The 17,431-nt window shown below is 43.6% G+C and overlaps 1 protein-coding gene across 2 annotated transcripts in view; it reads left to right on the top strand.

The window, feature by feature from the left end:
- The first annotated feature begins 5,129 nt into the window (after nucleotides 1–5,129).
- The window catches only part of RAB5B (RAB5B, member RAS oncogene family), a 67,834-nt gene continuing 55,532 nt past the window's right edge, over nucleotides 5,130–17,431 (top strand). For both annotated transcript variants that reach the window (XR_003941477.1, XM_030196741.1), the window contains exon 1: nucleotides 5,130–5,220. The gene's annotated coding sequence lies outside the window, so the exon portion shown is untranslated. The remainder of the gene's footprint in view (nucleotides 5,221–17,431) is intronic.

Genomic DNA, 17,431 nt, shown 5'->3' on the forward strand with positions numbered 1-17,431 from the left:
GTGTAACCTTTTTACTGTATTGTCCATCTGAAAGTGATTGGAGGGCATGAAACTATCTCAAGAGCCCAATGGAGAGAAAGACCCCAACCCAATTGGATAATATATAATATATGAATGGGGTCAGTCTCTTTCTCTCTCTCCCCTCTTTCTGGAGGCAAATGCCTGGTGGAGGTGTGTATCCCAGATTAGATAAATTGCAAGTTATGCCCTCACAAATGTGGGACCACCCACATGGTGAAGGTGTATGTCACATGGCAAAAGCAGGAAGCTAAACAGGTGCAACCCTGGTCAGGAACTGGATGGGCAAAGTAGGGGACCAAAATCAGTGGTGTAACCTTTTTACTGTATTGTCCATCTGAAAGTGATTGGAGGTCATGAAACTATCTCAAGAGCCCAATGGAGAGAAAGACCCCAACCCAACTGGATAATATATAATATATAATATATGAATTGGGTCAGTCTCTTTCTCTCTCTCCCCTCTTTCTGGAGGCAAATGCCTGGTGGAGGTGTGTATCCCAGATTAGATATATGGCAAGTTATGGCCTCACAAATGTGGGACCACCCACATGGTGAAGGTGTATGTCACATGGCAAAAGCAGGAAGCTAAACAGGTGCAACCCTGGTCAGGAACTGGATGGGCAAAGTAGGGGACCAAAATCAGTGGTGTAACCTTTTTACTGTATTGTCCATCTGAAAGTGATTGGAGGGCATGAAACTATCTCAAGAGCCCAATGGAGAGAAAGACCCCAACCCAACTGGATAATATATAATATATGAATGGGGTCAGTCTCTTTCTCTCTCTCCCCCCTCTCTGGAGGCAAATGCCTGGTGGAGGTATCTATCTCAGATTAGATAAATGGCAAGTTATGCCCTCCCTATGTGGGGCCACCCACATGGTGAAGGTGTATGTCACATGGCAAAAGCAGGAAGCTAAGCAGGTGCAACCCAGGTCAGGAACTGGATGGGCAAAGTAGGGGACCAAAATCAGTTGTGTAACCTTTTGCTGTATTGTCCATCTGAAAGTGATTGGAGGGCATGAAAAGAAACTATCTCAACAGCCCAATGGAGAGAAAGACCCCAACCCAACTGAATAATATATAATATATAATACATAATATATGAATGGGGTCAGTCTCTTTCTCTCTCTCCCCCCCCTCTCTGGAGGCAAATGCCTGGTGGAGGTATCTATCTCAGATTAGATAAATGGCAAGTTATGCCCACCCTATGTGGGGCCACCCACATGGTGAAGGTGTATGTCACATGGCAAAAGCAGGAAGCTAAGCAGATGCAACCCAGGTCAGGAACTGGATGGTCAAAGTAGGGGACCAAAATCAGTTGTGTAACCTTTTGCTGTATTGTCCATGTGAAAGTGATTGGAGGGCATGAAAAGAAACTATCTCAACAGCGCAATGGAGAGAAAGACCCCAACCCAACTGGATAATATATAATATATGAATGGGGTCAGTCTCTTTCTCTCTCTCCCCCCCTCTCTGGAGGCAAATGCCTGGTGGAGGTATCTATCTCAGATTAGATAAATGGCAAGTTATGCCCTCCCTATGCAGGGCCACCCAAGTGGTGAAGGTGTATGTCACATGGCAAAAGCAGGAAGCTAAGCAGGTGCAACCCTGGTCAGGAACTGGATGGGTAAAGTAGGGGACCAAAATCAGTGGTGTAACCTTTTGCTGTATTGTCCATCTGAAAGTGATTGGAGGGCATGAAAAGAAACTATCTCAAGAGCCCAATGGAGAGAAAGACCCCAACCCAATTGGATAATATATAATATATGAATGGGGTCAGTCTCTTTCTCTCTCTCCCCTCTTTCTGGAGGCAAATGCCTGGTGGAGGTGTGTATCCCAGATTAGATAAATGGCAAGTTATGCCCTCACAAATGTGGGACCACCCACATGGTGAAGGTGTATGTCACATGGCAAAAGCAGGAAGCTAAGCAGGTGCAACCCTGGTCAGGAACTGGATGGGCAAAGTAGGGGACCAAAATCAGTGGTGTAACCTTTTTACTGTATTGTCCATCTGAAAGTGATTGGAGGGCATGAAACTATCTGAAGAGCCCAATGGAGAGAAAGACCCCAACCCAATTGGATAATATATAATATATGAATGGGGTCAGTCTCTTTCTCTCTCTCCCCTCTTTCTGGAGGCAAATGCCTGGTGGAGGTGTGTATCCCAGATTAGATAAATTGCAAGTTATGCCCTCACAAATGTGGGACCACCCACATGGTGAAGGTGTATGTCACATGGCAAAAGCAGGAAGCTAAACAGGTGCAACCCTGGTCAGGAACTGGATGGGCAAAGTAGGGGACCAAAATCAGTGGTGTAACCTTTTTACTGTATTGTCCATCTGAAAGTGATTGGAGGTCATGAAACTATCTCAAGAGCCCAATGGAGAGAAAGACCCCAACCCAACTGGATAATATATAATATATAATATATGAATTGGGTCAGTCTCTTTCTCTCTCTCCCCTCTTTCTGGAGGCAAATGCCTGGTGGAGGTGTGTATCCCAGATTAGATAAATGGCAAGTTATGCCCTCCCCATGTGGGGCCACCCACTTGGTGAAGGTGTATGTCACATGGCAAAAGCAGGAAGCTAAGCAGTTGCAACCCTGGTCAGGAACTGGATGGGCAAAGTAGGGGACCAAAATCAGTGGTGTAACCTTTTGCTGTATTGTCCATGTGAAAGTGATTGGAGGGCATGAAAAGAAACTATCTCAACAGCCCGATGGAGAGAAAGACCCCAACCCAACTGGATAATATATAATATATGAATGGGGTCAGTCTCTTTCTCTCTCTCCCCCCTCTCTGGAGGCAAATGCCTGGTGGAGGTATCTATCTCAGATTAGATAAATGGCAAGTTATGCCCTCCCTATGTGGGGCCACCCACATGGTGAAGGTGTATGTCACATGGCAAAAGCAGGAAGCTAAGCAGGTGCAACCCAGGTCAGGAACTGGATGGGCAAAGTAGGGGACCAAAATCAGTTGTGTAACCTTTTGCTGTATTGTCCATCTGAAAGTGATTGGAGGGCATGAAAAGAAACTGTCTCAACAGCCCAATGGAGAGAAAGACCCCAACCCAACTGGATAATATATAATATATGAATTGGGTCAGTCTCTTTCTCTCTCTCCCCTCTTTCTGGAGGCAAATGCCTGGTGGAGGTGTGTATCCCAGATTAGATATATGGCAAGTTATGGCCTCACAAATGTGGGACCACCCACATGGTGAAGGTGTATGTCACATGGCAAAAGCAGGAAGCTAAGCAGGTGCAACCCTGGTCAGGAACTGGATGAGCAAAGTAGGGGACCAAAATCAGTGGTGTAACCTTTTGCTGTATTGTCCATCTGAAAGTGATTGGAGGGCATGAAAAGAAACTATCTCAACAGCCCAATGGAGAGAAAGACCCCAACCCAACTGGATAATATATAATATATGAATGGGGTCTGTCTCTTTCTCTCTCTCCCCCCTCTCTGGAGGCAAATGCCTGGTGGAGGTATCTATCTCAGATTAGATAAATGGCAAGTTATGCCCTCACTATGTGGGGCAACCCACATGGTGAAGGTGTATGTCACATGGCAAAAGCAGGAAGCTAAGCAGATGCAACCCTGGTCAGGAACTGGATGGGCAAAGTAGGGGACCAAAATCAGTGGTGTAACCTTTTTACTGTATTGTCCATCTGAAAGTGATTGGAGGGCATGAAACTATCTCAAGAGCCCAATGGAGAGAAAGACCCCAACCCAACTGGATAATATATAATATATAATATATGAATGGGGTCAGTCTCTTTCTCTCTCTCCCCCCTCTCTGGAGGCAAATGCCTGGTGGAGGTATCTATCTCAGATTAGATAAATGGCAAGTTATCACCCTCCCTATGCAGGGCAACCCAAGTGGTGAAGGTGTATGTCACATGGCAAAAGCAGGAAGCTAAGCAGGTGCAACCCTGGTCAGGAACTGGATGGGCAAAGTAGGGGACCAAAATCAGTGGTGTAACCTTTTGCTGTATTGTCCATCTGAAAGTGATTGGAGGGCATGAAAAGAAACTATCTCAACAGCCCAATGGAAAGAAAGACCCCAACCCAACTGGATAATATATAATATATGAATGGGGTCAGTCTCTTTCTCTCTCTCCCCCCTTTCTCCACTTAGAAAACCTTAAAAAGTTCACTTTTTCTTTGCCCAATCAGACATTGTACATATATTCTCCTAAAAAAAGTTGTTGTTTTTTTTAAATGTTGATAGATCTGTCTTTTATACCGTCACTCTACATAAGTGGACTCTTTTTTTTAGCCATTTCTTATATTATGTACTCTAATGTTGACATATACCTATTTTATAAAATAAAATATACAGGTGGACACTGTTCCACTTAAAATGCAGACTTGAGGAACACCAACAGCCAACAGGAGCATGTGTACTGATATATATATATATATATATATATATATATATTCACAACAATTATAAAAGCCGTTTCCACATGTAGAACACGCTCATACATAGAAAATGCTTTACGAAATTATATTCAAAGTGGTTAAAAGGGAAAATCGCAACAATAATAAAATAAAACTACAGAACATAGAAATGTATTGCACATGCACTGTACCTTCCCACACTTACTACCACTGAATCTGTAAGTGCAAGTCCATGCATCGCTTCGCAAGCTTCTTCTAAAGCTTTTACTGGGCATATACAAGGACTAGAAGCAAATGCCAGCTCGGGATGAGAGCTTTCTCCTTAGGGATCTGCAAGGCAAGGACGGATGCTGCACCTTTTCTTAGTTCCAGGCAGCTCCCAGACAACCCCAACACAGGAATATCAACGAGGTCAAAGGTGGCCTGATAGATTGACGTCCGGTAAGAAAAAAACCGGCTAAAGCACTCAGCTACCTACACACGACACCATACCCCGGAATATCTCTGTCTGTCTGTCGCTTTCAAGGTCACCCCCCTCACCCGGACCCCCATCCTACCTTCCAACATCTTTAAAGACAGTTGTTGGCGTTGCCATAACATATCTTCGCGGACTATGCTTCCCCCCTACTCTCTGACGCAACTTCCTCCCCTAAGCCCGCAGGCATCCCGACCTGCCGGAAACAGGAAGTCGCATAAAAAGAGGCGGGACGCGGCCGAAAGAAGTTGCGTCAGAGGGAGCGGGACGGTGGAGAAGGAAAGCTCTTGGGGCCGGTCGCGGGCGACCTTAAAGAAGTTTGAAGGTAGGATGCGGAGTACGAGAACGAGGGAAGAGGTGCCAGATTGCAGGTGGGGTAGCAAAGTGAAGGGAGAGATGCTAGATGAGGAAGTGCGGAACATAGAGGGAGAATTGCCAGGTCGTGAAGGAGTGGTCCTTGAATGCGTTTAAAGGGGGGTTCTCGGCGTGTGAGCGTTCCAGGATTGCCAAACTTGTGTGTCGCGCCTAATGCGTGTGTTTTGCTGGCATTGTTAGCTTCTTGTGGCCTAGGACAGAAATTTTGAGTGGGAGCCCTAAAGCCCACTAGCAGGCCATATCTCCTTTAGTTTTAGGCATGTATAGGGCCTAGGTCACTTTCCCTGGTTGTAACCGCTCCCCCCCTAAATATTCCGTTTCTGATGTCAATAGTTATCTTCTAAAACTGTTTAAAGGCCCAATTGTTAACTGTATAAAAGAGAGATTTTTCTTTGTATCCAAGAAGATAGTACCTCTAATTCTTCACAGCTGATCTAGGTGGCTACAGAAACGAAAGTGTTGGTATGGTCCTGCAATTGTCCTACTTAAAATAGTCGTAGAAAGAGGCATGTGGTGTTTATAATTGAGTGGCCTGGAACAGCAAAAACTAATAATGTAAAGATGGGCATTTTATTTCCAGTGGCAGAATGAGACTGAATATGTAGTCATTGCTACTGGTTTCCTTTGGGAAGGAGGGATGATTTGATATACAGTTGGCAATAAACTATATTTAAATCTATAGTTGGTAGAAAGCACAGCAACTTGTTAGTCTTACCACCATTTTCCGTATTTTAGTTAGCTGTTCATGGGGTTAACCTATCTGTATTCAAAAGCATATGTACACTTTAAACCAGAACATGTTCGGTATCTATTGCTCACTTCAGAATAGAGTCAAATTAAGGCATAGGCAAACTGGGCCCAAAAAATTTAAGCAGGGCTCTGTCAGCTGTGCTCAGGATTCAAGAGGTATGATTTCCAACTGTCTGGATTTTTCTAGGATTCTAAGCATTTGTAAACTGCATCTCTTAAAGCCGGAGAGATGGTTAAGTGTGTGGACATTTTTCAGAATCAATCCCACTATAGCTCTCCAATATTACACCTCTTCCAGTGCAGAAGCTGTGGTAGAATCCTGTCCTTAAATTTCACTCTTTTTGGGCAGTCTATCCTTGAATCTCTGATTTGTATCTGAGTGAAAATGACTTGCCCAACTTCCCTGGTTCTTAGCCCACTGCTGCAGAGCTGCCAAGTTACCCAGTTCCAGACCAGGAGGGAGACTTTTTGGCTAGTCCTGTTTTTTGAACTTATATCCCAAGTCAGTGTTCTTTTTGTAGTCTCTGAAAACCACCAATTTAAAGCAGCACTTTCGGTCCCATAATGTATTAGGATAGGCTTTCAGAAATTGGACTGGCTCGGAATTCTTGGCACTGGGTAATTTGGCCTCTCTCCTCTACACATTAAGCCTAAGCCTCTACATTCAAAGCATGTGCTTGCATAGTCTCCTTGCGCACTTACAAACTATTACTGCTATCATACTCACAACTAGGCTCTGCACTTTTCCCTGCTGCTTCTGGAGAAGTGAAATGATAGTTGGGGAGAGGAGGGCACCCACAAATATTTGCCTAGGGCTCAATAGCATCAATCCAACTGTGCTTCAGAGTGCACTGTAATGTGGGCATGGGATATGTTCTAATATAAAATCTCCAAGCTGTCATGATGGATTAATCACATGGGGTGCATGTAGTCTCTTAGGTTTTGCCCAATTTTACTTTAATAGGTGTTTTAGGATGTCATCTGTTTAGCCTAGATACCTGTCGGAGCATTGAAGCTGTTAAGATTTTTCTGAGCACCAACTGAGAAGAGATACAGTGCTTAATACCTGATGAAAGTATAGTTTCTAGTATAGCAAAACTGTGCAACCAGAAAAAAAAACCTACAGATACGGGTCGGCCCTATGAGTGGATGGCAGTGCTTCATTGGGGTATTTGGGGCCCTTGTCTTTTGAGGATGCTACATAAGCTTGAAAAGAGCATAGTTGATACTTTAGTTGTATTTATCACCATCTTCTACATAAAATAGAATGTTTAAATATATTTTATGTTTTGAGTGAGCTAAGTAAAACATTATGAGAGACATGCTGAAATGTGAAGGGGTGATTCGTGACACTGACACCCCCCCCCCCCCAAAAAAAAAAAAAAAAAAAGTAACAAACATAAAGTAACAAGGCTTATTAGCCTTGTTTTAAATTCTTGGCATAACTCCTTTCTGTGATACAACCAAAGTGGTTTATGCATGACATTCAAGTACTTTCTCTGTCGCTAGTGACCCTAATCATATCAAAGTATATAGAAATACAGTACTAGACTAGTATGCCAGACTGAATGTTTGTGCTCAATATCAAATGCTTGATAACGCTGTTGAAAACATTGTTTACTTGAGTCTTTGCATAACTTGAGGTTAGAACTGAGATGATTGATATTGAATTGAAATTTTGTTCAGCTGGCCCATTTGTTTTGTGAATGTTACAGTAGATTTGTGTTCCATGTGCTAGATAAGGATGTATTTTAGTAATCATGTATCCGTGAATTATGAACAGTTGTGATCCACTTAGGTTATGATAGATGAAATACAAATCGATAAGTAAAAAAAAAATACTTGTATTGGAGATAATTTCTCTGATTCAGCTTCTGTGTTTATCCTGTCATTTGTGGAAGCTGATGGTACCTACCTATTGAAGTACTACAATATCTCACTGCATGTTGTAAGCATTATATACAGGGTGAGACAAAAAAGTAACCTAGAGTTTGTTGCTGTTTCCTCAGCAACCACTTGGAATTTCACATGTGAAATTTTACAGTTTTGTTTGTTACTATTTACATTTATGTGCTAGCTGAGTGGAATGAGATTATCTTTAAACACGGCAATGTTACCACCCAGTGATTTTCTTGTGTTTTCAGTGTAAAACAAGTATTTTGCATGAATTATGTCACCGGTTTTCCGGAGTGATTTTTGCATCATAGAGCAGCAACGGCTGATTCAAATGAGCCAGCAATGTTGTTTTTAAACTAGTTCTAGCCGGTTTAGCGAGCAAGTAGTATAACGAGACATGCACAAAAGGATTCTGCGAGCCATTTTCCTGTCACGGCAGCAGCTAACGAAAATGGAATGCAAAGCTATTATAATGTGCACGCAAGGCGATGCATGGCCATTTCTGACCCCATGCACAAAAGCAGTCTCTACCTTTACTGTGGAAATTTTAACGGGACGCCTAGAGCTGTCGGTTCTTCATTGTCACAAGTAGGAGAAGGGGAGAAACAAGGCAGGGAAGATGGAGCGCACAAAAAAAAAAAGTACACTGGCTTACAGGCAGCTTCTTTGCGTGTATGAAAGCTGTGTTGTGCTTCTTTTTCAAATGACATTTTACTGGCAAGAAGTGTGGGGGGGGGGGGTGGGGGGCAGTAAATGCAAAGCATAAAAGTAATGGTGACTTACCAAAAATGCAAGGAAGGAAAGAATCAAACAGCCTCTGCTGGGAAACAGAGTACCCCATGCTAGAAGCACAACAGAGCGGGCTAAACCAATTGGACAGTGTCAGCCTGGGTTGTCCTGCCCACTCACTACTGGAGGGGGACACCAGGAAGTTCAGATCCATTCAGCTCACAGCTCTAGTGATGCCATCAGGGAAGCCCTGCAGGGAGGAGGAGTTGGGACAGCAGCAGCCAGCCAGCCAGTAAGAATCCACCTTCAGGGAGATGGGTGTTCCAGGAAGCAGCAGGAACAGCTGGGGATGGAACCAAGCCCTGATGCTGATTCCTCAGAGCCCAGAGTAGCAGAGAGCATATTCTAGGCTTTTCCCACTTTTTCCTAGCAGCGGAGAGGCAGGGAGCCCCAAGACAGGTCTGTCCATCCCCCCCAAGAAAAGCACTTTTGTGCTTGCAAAAAAAAAAAAGGGGTCTATATCTACTGCTTTCATATATGCAGCTTGTCTGCATGTATGAGAGCCATCTGTAGCATGTGCAGAGAGTCACACTTTGATTCACTGTTCTGTGCACGCTCAGCTTACCGACAGGCTTCTGCCATATCACATGCAAATGAGCTGGGTCACAAAAGCAACGAGACACTCATTTGCATGTGATTCTCTTTGTGAATCCCTCTGAATTTCTAAATTGGTAAATTTTTACCAATTTGGAAATGTAGATGGATTCTTAAAGGGACCTTTGTGCATCTGGGCCTGTAATCTTCGGATTCAAATTTCCTTTTTATCATCTTTGGCTTGAGAGGCTTGTTGATGCCTGAGGCAGGCTCACACACTGAATCATGGCTGTGTTGGGTCCTTCTATGTGATTGCTACAATAAAGGTCCTTGAATTTTGGCTATCCTCTTGATATTTGTCTCATTCTTTTGTTTGGTGCACTGTAAAACTACCATTATTTGAAAAAAAGGAGGGTACCAATTTACTGTTTAATGATGTTAGTGATGTAGACTTTTGTCTGGGGAGTAATGTTGGAGGACTGTCGCAAGCTCCACCCAAAGCCACAAACAGTCTCCAGACTCAAGGAAGTTCTGCAGATCTGGGACAGCCTGCCACAGGGACTGTTAGATTAATAATATTTTCTGTTTTTCCTAGTACTTGGATCATAGAATTGTGGACAAAGTTAATAGAGAATTTTATTTCCTTTAAAAAGTTTATTTTCTTTTTTTGTGATTTTCTGAACATTTCCATTTACATTTGTATTGTGAAATAAAATGTAAAAGAATAAATAAAGAATTAAAAAAAAAAAAAAAAAGAACTTTCCAAAGCATTTGAAGGCTTGTGTTAAAGCTGGAGATTGACATTTGGATCATTTACAATAACCATGACACATAGTAAAAATATCAAACAATACAATTAACAGTGTTTTAGCTTGAACACTTTTAATGTGCAAAAATCGCCAGGGAAAAATGTCGGGAACATCAATATAATTTAAGATAATTAAATGTTTAATATGTAAGTATGATGGCTAAAGTACTTAAAATTTATAGTTGAAATGCAAAGTGGTTGCTGAGAAAACAGCAGCAAACTTTAGGGGGCTACTTTTTTTTGCCTCACCCTGTATATTTAAGAATTAGGTTAGGTAATGTCCTAGCTCTGATCACATTTTTTTTTAATTTCTTAATATTGGCTGAAGTTGTTTCATTTTCTTTTTGACTGAAAGAAAAAGACCTGCACGGTCCATCCAGTCTGCCCAACAAGATAACTCATATTTGCTACTTTTTGTGTATACTCTACTTTGATTTGTACCTGTGCTCTTCAGGGCACAGACCGTATAAGTCTGCCCAGCACTATCCCCGCCTCTCAACCACTGGTGGTTTCCTTATCCTTATGCTCTGGCCGTAACAACTTGATTGAAACTTGCTTTTTCTGGTATTGTAATATTTTCCCAGCCGAAGTGGGAAGCTGTAGAGGCCAGTGTTCACGACCTCTGTGGAGGAAAATATCTGACACACATTGGCCTTACTTAAGGCCCATAATGATAGAGTTCCAGAAGGTGCTGGTGCGTGCCCCAGCTCTGGACAGCCTTGCTTCAGTGGAATGAGTGAGTGGGGACTGGATATAAATGGGGGTAGGGGTAGTCTCCAGGTGGCTTGTATATAAAGGTTCAGGGCACCAAATCCAAGCTTTAGTACAGATTAAACAGGAAGACCAAAGGAACATAAAGACATGCAATGTTAGACCAATGTTAATGAAGTCCAGAATCCTGTTTCTAACAGTAGCCAGTTGGGTCACAAGTACATGGCAGATCACAAAAAGTAGATCTTTCTCATTGTGCATTTCCAAGGATGAGTAATAGCTTTCACAACTCTACCTTGCTAATTTTTATAGTCTTTATTTTTCTTACAGGAAATTGTCCAAACCTCTTAACTCCATTGTTAGTTGCTGTGACCATGTCCTTTGGCAACAAAATCCACAGCTGAGTTACACATGTGAAAACATATTACTTTTAAATCTGCTGGTCATTAGTTTTATAAAGTGTCCTCTTGTCTTAGTGTTTGAAAAGTTAAACAACCATTCCACCCAAAGAATCTCCCATGCTGAATAAACCTCATCTTAAGCATTTGGAATGGATCAGATGGCTTTGCAGTTGGAGCCTTAAAATGATCTCTACCAAAGTTACAATAAAAGAATTGTATTTAAAACAATGGTCTGCACAAGATAGTGCAGAGAACTTGTGCCCCACTGAGAGGATTGTTCCTAATTTTGACCCTGAAGCTTTTTTTCTTGCATAATGGACTTTCCACCACATAGTTTCCCACTGTTCCAGAACCTGTGGGATAGTTGTCCCTCAACCAGCAGGTGGAGATAAAGAAAGACCTGAAAACTGAGCTGAGATATTTCTCTTGGCATTCATCTAGCTCTTCAGTATTTTCTGAAGGTGTGTGGACACTTTTCAGCCTCTGGTTCTAAGGCCCTGATGATCAAATTCCCCGCACTGTTCCCAACAGTGCTAAAAAAAAACTAGCGTTGGAACAGCACCGGGAATTCAAAGCCCTGATGATCAAAATTAATAGCATGCAAATTTATGCACGCTATTAATTTTCATCATCCTGCAGGAGGATTGTTCCTGGGTGTGTGCCCAAGGCACAATCCTCCTGCAGGAGTTGTTTGACAGGTCCGAGCTGGGCAGGGCAACACCATTTTGGAGGTGGCGCTGGAAGGAGATAGGAGTGCTACTCCCTCCACCTCCTCCTCTTTCTTCATCTCTTTTGGGGTACAGGGGATGGTGAAGTTCAGGGGATGCTAGATCACTAGAAAGTGGGGGCTGGAGTTCCACAAGACCTCCTCTTTGAGGTTTGGGAGGTTCAGGAATAACTAAAGCAATTGGGGGGGGGGGGGGACTGGAGGTCCACTGGGCCTCCAACCCACTGTGCCAGGTGCAGGGGGGGAGCTTCTAGCATGTAGATGTATGCTGGACAGGGCTCTTCATTCTTACTCGGTGCTCTGCAAACCCTAATTCCAGCTACAAACTGGCGTAGGGTTTGGCGTAGTGAAGAGGAATATGTAATGCCCTGTTTGGCATGCATTTGTGTGCTATTTGTAGTCAGAGCCAACAAGCTTGTTTCATGTGCTCTGGCGTGGGAGCAAATGCGGGTGCTAGTATGACACTAATAGCCTCTAACTCCTGTGTTTTGCTTCTGATCATTGGAGCCTAACAGGCAGATTATCAAAAGCCCCGCGCTGTTCCAAACAGCGCTCTAAAATAGTGCTAGAACAGCGCGGGGCGCTATTAGACCTATGATCAGCGATAATGCATGCAAATTTAAGCAGTGCAATTATCTCTGATCATGGGGTAGAAGTGCTGGAGAATTGTGCCTGAGCATGCGTTCAGCACAATCCTCCCGCACTTGTTTGACAGGTCTGGGCTGGAGACCAATGAAAAGAGAAGGACACCCATCTTTAAATCGAAAGATGGACGTCCTCAACTGCCCTGTTGCAGGGATGGCCAAATTTCAAGGGGGTGTCGGAGGTATAGCAACGGGGCAGTTGAGGACGTCCAAAATTGGATGTTTCTAGACGTCTTTCTCATAGAAACATCCAATTTTGTCCTCAACTGCCCTCGTTGGCAGGTTTGCTGTAGGGGAGAATCGGGGCCTGCCAGTCATCTGCCTGTAAGTGATTTGCTCCTGCACTAGTTGGTCAACTGCTCCCCAGTTGAGCTTTGTGGGTGGCTTGTCTGTGGAGTTATATCTGGAGGTGTTCAGATCCTGGTCTCTGATGCCCTGCAAATTTGATTCTTCCCTCCCTTCACCTCTCCCCTCTTTGCTGTGGAGCTGTCCTTTTCAGCACAACATCCTTTTATTTAAAAATAATAAAAGGAAAGAGGTTTCCTGGAGAGCATGGGACAGTATCAGTTCTGATCCTTTCATCTGGGGCAAGACTTGTGGAGACTGTGAGCTTGGGGGGAGCAGCCAGCAAGGTAAGTCTGACTGAAGCTTTGGAGTAAGTTTGTTTTGCATTAAAAAAAAAAAAACTTTTCTCTTAAAACATGCTTCTGTAGAAAGGAAGGCTCCAGATGTGTTTCTAGAAATGTGCCTGGAATTGCTGATTTTAATGGATGACAGTTTTATTTATAACCATTTAAATTTTTACAAGCGATAAAAACAACTTGCTGGAAATACAGAGAAAGTAATATATAGGAATTATAATTCTATTCTCTTTCTTAGACCACTAAATAGGGAGAGTGAAACAAGACAAGGAGATCAATTAAACAGTAAACAGAAAAAAAAAAACGTGGTATTAACCTGATTATCCCCAGATATTACTCGTCTAATTCATTATTCCACATTGATCATCTGGTTGGCTTCTTCAAGGCCAATACGGTATATAGTCAAATCATTTCATTGAAAACATACTTATTGTCCAATATTAGTTAGAACTAATGCATCTGATTACATTCTTTCTCTTTTAAAAACCAGAAGTTATTTAACAATACATATACTTTGGTCCCTAATTCAAATCCCACTGATTAAAGTAATCCCAGTTTTCACAGGCTTCACTCCTTTTAAAGTAATAATTGAGGAAATATTGGATGACAGTTTTAAGTCGAAACATATAATTAGTGAGGAACATGCTCCATTTAGGAATATTCTCAACACTTATCCATCACTTACATTTCACACTGAAAATATTTTCACCTATAAATCTTAGATGGTACATTATTCTCTCTCACACTCACTCACACAATAGAGTACTGTAGACCCAGGTGATCTGTATTTCGAGAAGGGCGCTCAATAGTTCTCAAAAGCCTTCATCCAGTTTCCCAAGGAAGACTGGGCACCCAAAAAGCAGATGAAATTTAATGTGGGCAAATGCAAAGTGATGCACATTGGGAAAAATAATCTGAATCATAGTTACCTGATACTAGGGTCCATTTTAGGAGTCAGCACCAAGAAAAAGATCTAGATGTCACTGTAGATAATATGGTGAAATCTTCTGCCCAGTGTGCAGCAGTAGCCAATAAAGCAAACCAGATTCTAGGAATTATTAGGAAAGGAATGCAAGATGAGACTAAGACTATTATAATATCTCTGTATTATTCCATGGTGCGACGTCATCTTGAGTATTGCATTCAATTCTGGTTGCTGTATCTCAAATATAGCAGAATTAGAAAAGGTTCAGAGAAGTGACCAACATGATAAAGGGGGTGGAACTCCTCCCATATGAGGATAGGCTGAAGATGTTAGGGCTCTTTAGCTTGGAAAAGATGGCCGAGGGGGGGGTGTATGATTGAGGTCTATACAATCCTGAGTGGTGTAGAATGGGTAAAAGTGAATCATTTTTTCCTTGTCACAAACAGCAGATGAATCCAGGAACTGGTGGGTTGTGTCCATCTACCAGCAGGTGAAGATAGAGATAACAGAACTATTGGGAGTAATAGTAGACGGCCAGCCCCTCTATCAGTTAGTATATCTCTATCTCCAGCAGGTGGTGGACGGCTTCTCCCCAGCTCCTGGATTCAAGGCCACTAAGAGTGCACCTGGGCTGCTGGCCAGTTGAGCCAGGAGGGGGTGTCTGACTAAAGGTGTCAGCTTTGGAGGCATACCTTCCTGCAAGGTCCCTGCCTCACTCTCTGCTGACAGGCTTCAGTTCTCTCTTTTTCTGCTCTCTCTCCGTCCTCACAAAAAAAAAAAAAAATAGAACCATAGAATTTATTTTTAAAAATAAAAAAAAACCTATTGAGAGCTGAGAGTAATTTGTGTTTGTCTGCCTGATTTCTGCTGCTGTTAGAGCCAGAGCGTGTTTCCTTGGCTCCTGCTGCCCGATTCAGCGCTTCAAGGGGAATCAGCTGGTAAGTGCCAGCTTCGTGTTGTTTTTCTCTTAGCGGGGCGATATGGCGGCGGAAGCAGTCAAATGCTGTTCCCACTATGGAAAGCGGCATTCGGAGGCAGGAATTTGCAACGCCGATTGCGCTGAGGTGCCTGGGGCAGAGGGCTCTTTTGCCATCATGGAGACAGTGTTTTCCAGTACTTAGGCACGTGGTTCGTGTGCCATTTTGCTTAGCGCTACTGAAGCAGTCCCAGTAGCGGTTCCTGCTCTCCCGCCTTCACCTTCGAACGGGGCATTGTTGGGGGGGGGGGTCTGAAATGCGGACAGGTAACAGTCCAGCGGCTGCTGTTGCCCCGGAGGAGTTTTTTTTCTCCAGAGTTTGTTTTGTTGATGCATCAGGCCTTTGTTCTGAAGCGGGCCCTCCCCCTTTCAACCTCAGGTCTCTTCTCGGAACCTTCGGCAGTTCTTGGGGCCGAGAAGGGTATCTTGGGGTCCCTGACTGATGATGAGGCGGCGTTTAAGAGGAGAAGGACCTCTCCTGGTACTGAGGAGGGGTCCTTGGCTCCGTCGGTCGTGGCTCCCTCTGAGGGGTCCTGGAGACAGGCAACGGGGGAGGAAATTGAGGAGGGTTGACCTTCCTCTGGATCAGCCGGATGATTCATTTTCGGTGCGGCTTTTCCACAAACATGAGTTATCTTTCATTACGCAAGCTTTAGAAGCTTTAAATATTGAAGACCCAGACGTTGCAGCTGCGCAGTCTGTGAATCCTAAGATGGCCAGCACTAGACGTCAGGCTAGGGCTTTTCCAGTGCATGAGGCCATTGATGAGTTGATTTCTGCCCAGATAGCGCTCTGAGGGTTTCCAAGGCCATGTCTCGTCTTTATCCAGTCGTGTCGGTGCAATTGGAGCAGTTAGCCCTCCCTAAGGTGGATGCCCTATTGACTGCGGTCACTAAAGACTACTCTGCCAGTTGAGGGTGGAGTAGCACTCAAGGACATGCAAGATAGACGTCTGGAAATCTCCTTGAAGCGTTCATTTGAGGTGGCTTTGTTGACACTTTAGGCTTCCATTTGTAGTTTCTATGCAGCTAGAGCTTCTCCAAGTTGGCTCCACTTAAGCAAGAGTTCAGGAGACAGATGGGTCCGGGTCTCTGGCTTTTTATGATTTGGTTCGTTCTTCGGCCAAGCTTATGGCTTTAACTGTCTCCTCTCGGAGAATGTTATGGCTTCGTCATTGGTTGGCTGACATGGCTTCCAAACGGCGCCTTATCCGTTTGCCTTTTCGAGGTAAACTGTTGTTTGGAGGAGACTTGGGAAAAAATCGTTAAGGATTTGGGGGAGTCCAAATCCCACCGCCTCCCTGAAGATAGACCTAAGCCTGCTTCCAGACAGGGACCCGGTAAATCCCATTTTCAGGATGTGTGCCGTTACCGCCCAGGTCGGGCTTCTGGCTTCTTTCAGCATCCCTATTTCCAGCAAAGATCTTCCTTTCGCAATAAAAAGCGAGCTGCAGGAGCCCCTGGTCGTCAGGGAGCCACACCTCACAATGATGGGGCGCCTGCCCATTCTGGGGTGCAGCAGATAGGGGGGCGGCTTTCTCTGTTTCTCCCAGATTGGGTCAGAACTTCAGACCAATGGGTTCTAGACGTGGTATGGGTCAAAACTTCAGACCAATGGGTTCTAGACGTGGTATGGGATGGATACAAACTGAAATTCAGTGCTCCTGTCACAGAATTTTTTCTGCAATCTCGATGCGGAACGCATTTGAAGTGGATAGCGGTTCTTTCCACATTGCGAGAACTTCTAAGGTTGGGGGCCATAGTTCCCGTCTCACCCCCCCCCCCTGAATTGCGCAAAGGCCGCTATTCCATTTTACTATGTAGTACCCAAAAAAGGCGGAGCTTTTCGCCCAGTTCTCGATTTATGGGTTGTGAACAAGTTTCTGCGAGTTTGTCATTTTCGCATAGAGACATTATGGGCTGTTATTGTGGCAGTACAGCCAGGAGAGTTCTTGACGGCCATGGACCTCAAAGAAGCCTCGTGTGTCTGAGGTAGAAAAGAAAACTTTCTTGGCCTTTCTAAGCAGAATCTTTTCTGACATGTACAGTTTTCCTTAGATTATGTAGTTCTTAAATTATACCATTGGCGTTCCACTTTACACACTTGCTGTTTACATAGGGGGTCTTTTACTTAGGCACGCTGGCATTTTTAGCTTGCATTAAATAGGCACGTGCTAGATGCTAAAGGCGCCAATGTATTCCTATGGGCGTCTTTAGCGTTTAGCATGCGCTTATTTTTTATTTTTTTTTTTAAATAAATCTTGTTTATTCACATCGGTACACAAGGAAACTTAAAACAACCATGTAAAATACAGTCTAAATAACAGTCCTTACAACCAAAACAGTTCCTTTTTTTTTCT

Source organism: Microcaecilia unicolor, chromosome 3 (assembly GCF_901765095.1).
Source record: "Microcaecilia unicolor chromosome 3, aMicUni1.1, whole genome shotgun sequence".
Taxonomy (NCBI): Eukaryota; Metazoa; Chordata; class Amphibia; order Gymnophiona; family Siphonopidae; genus Microcaecilia; species Microcaecilia unicolor.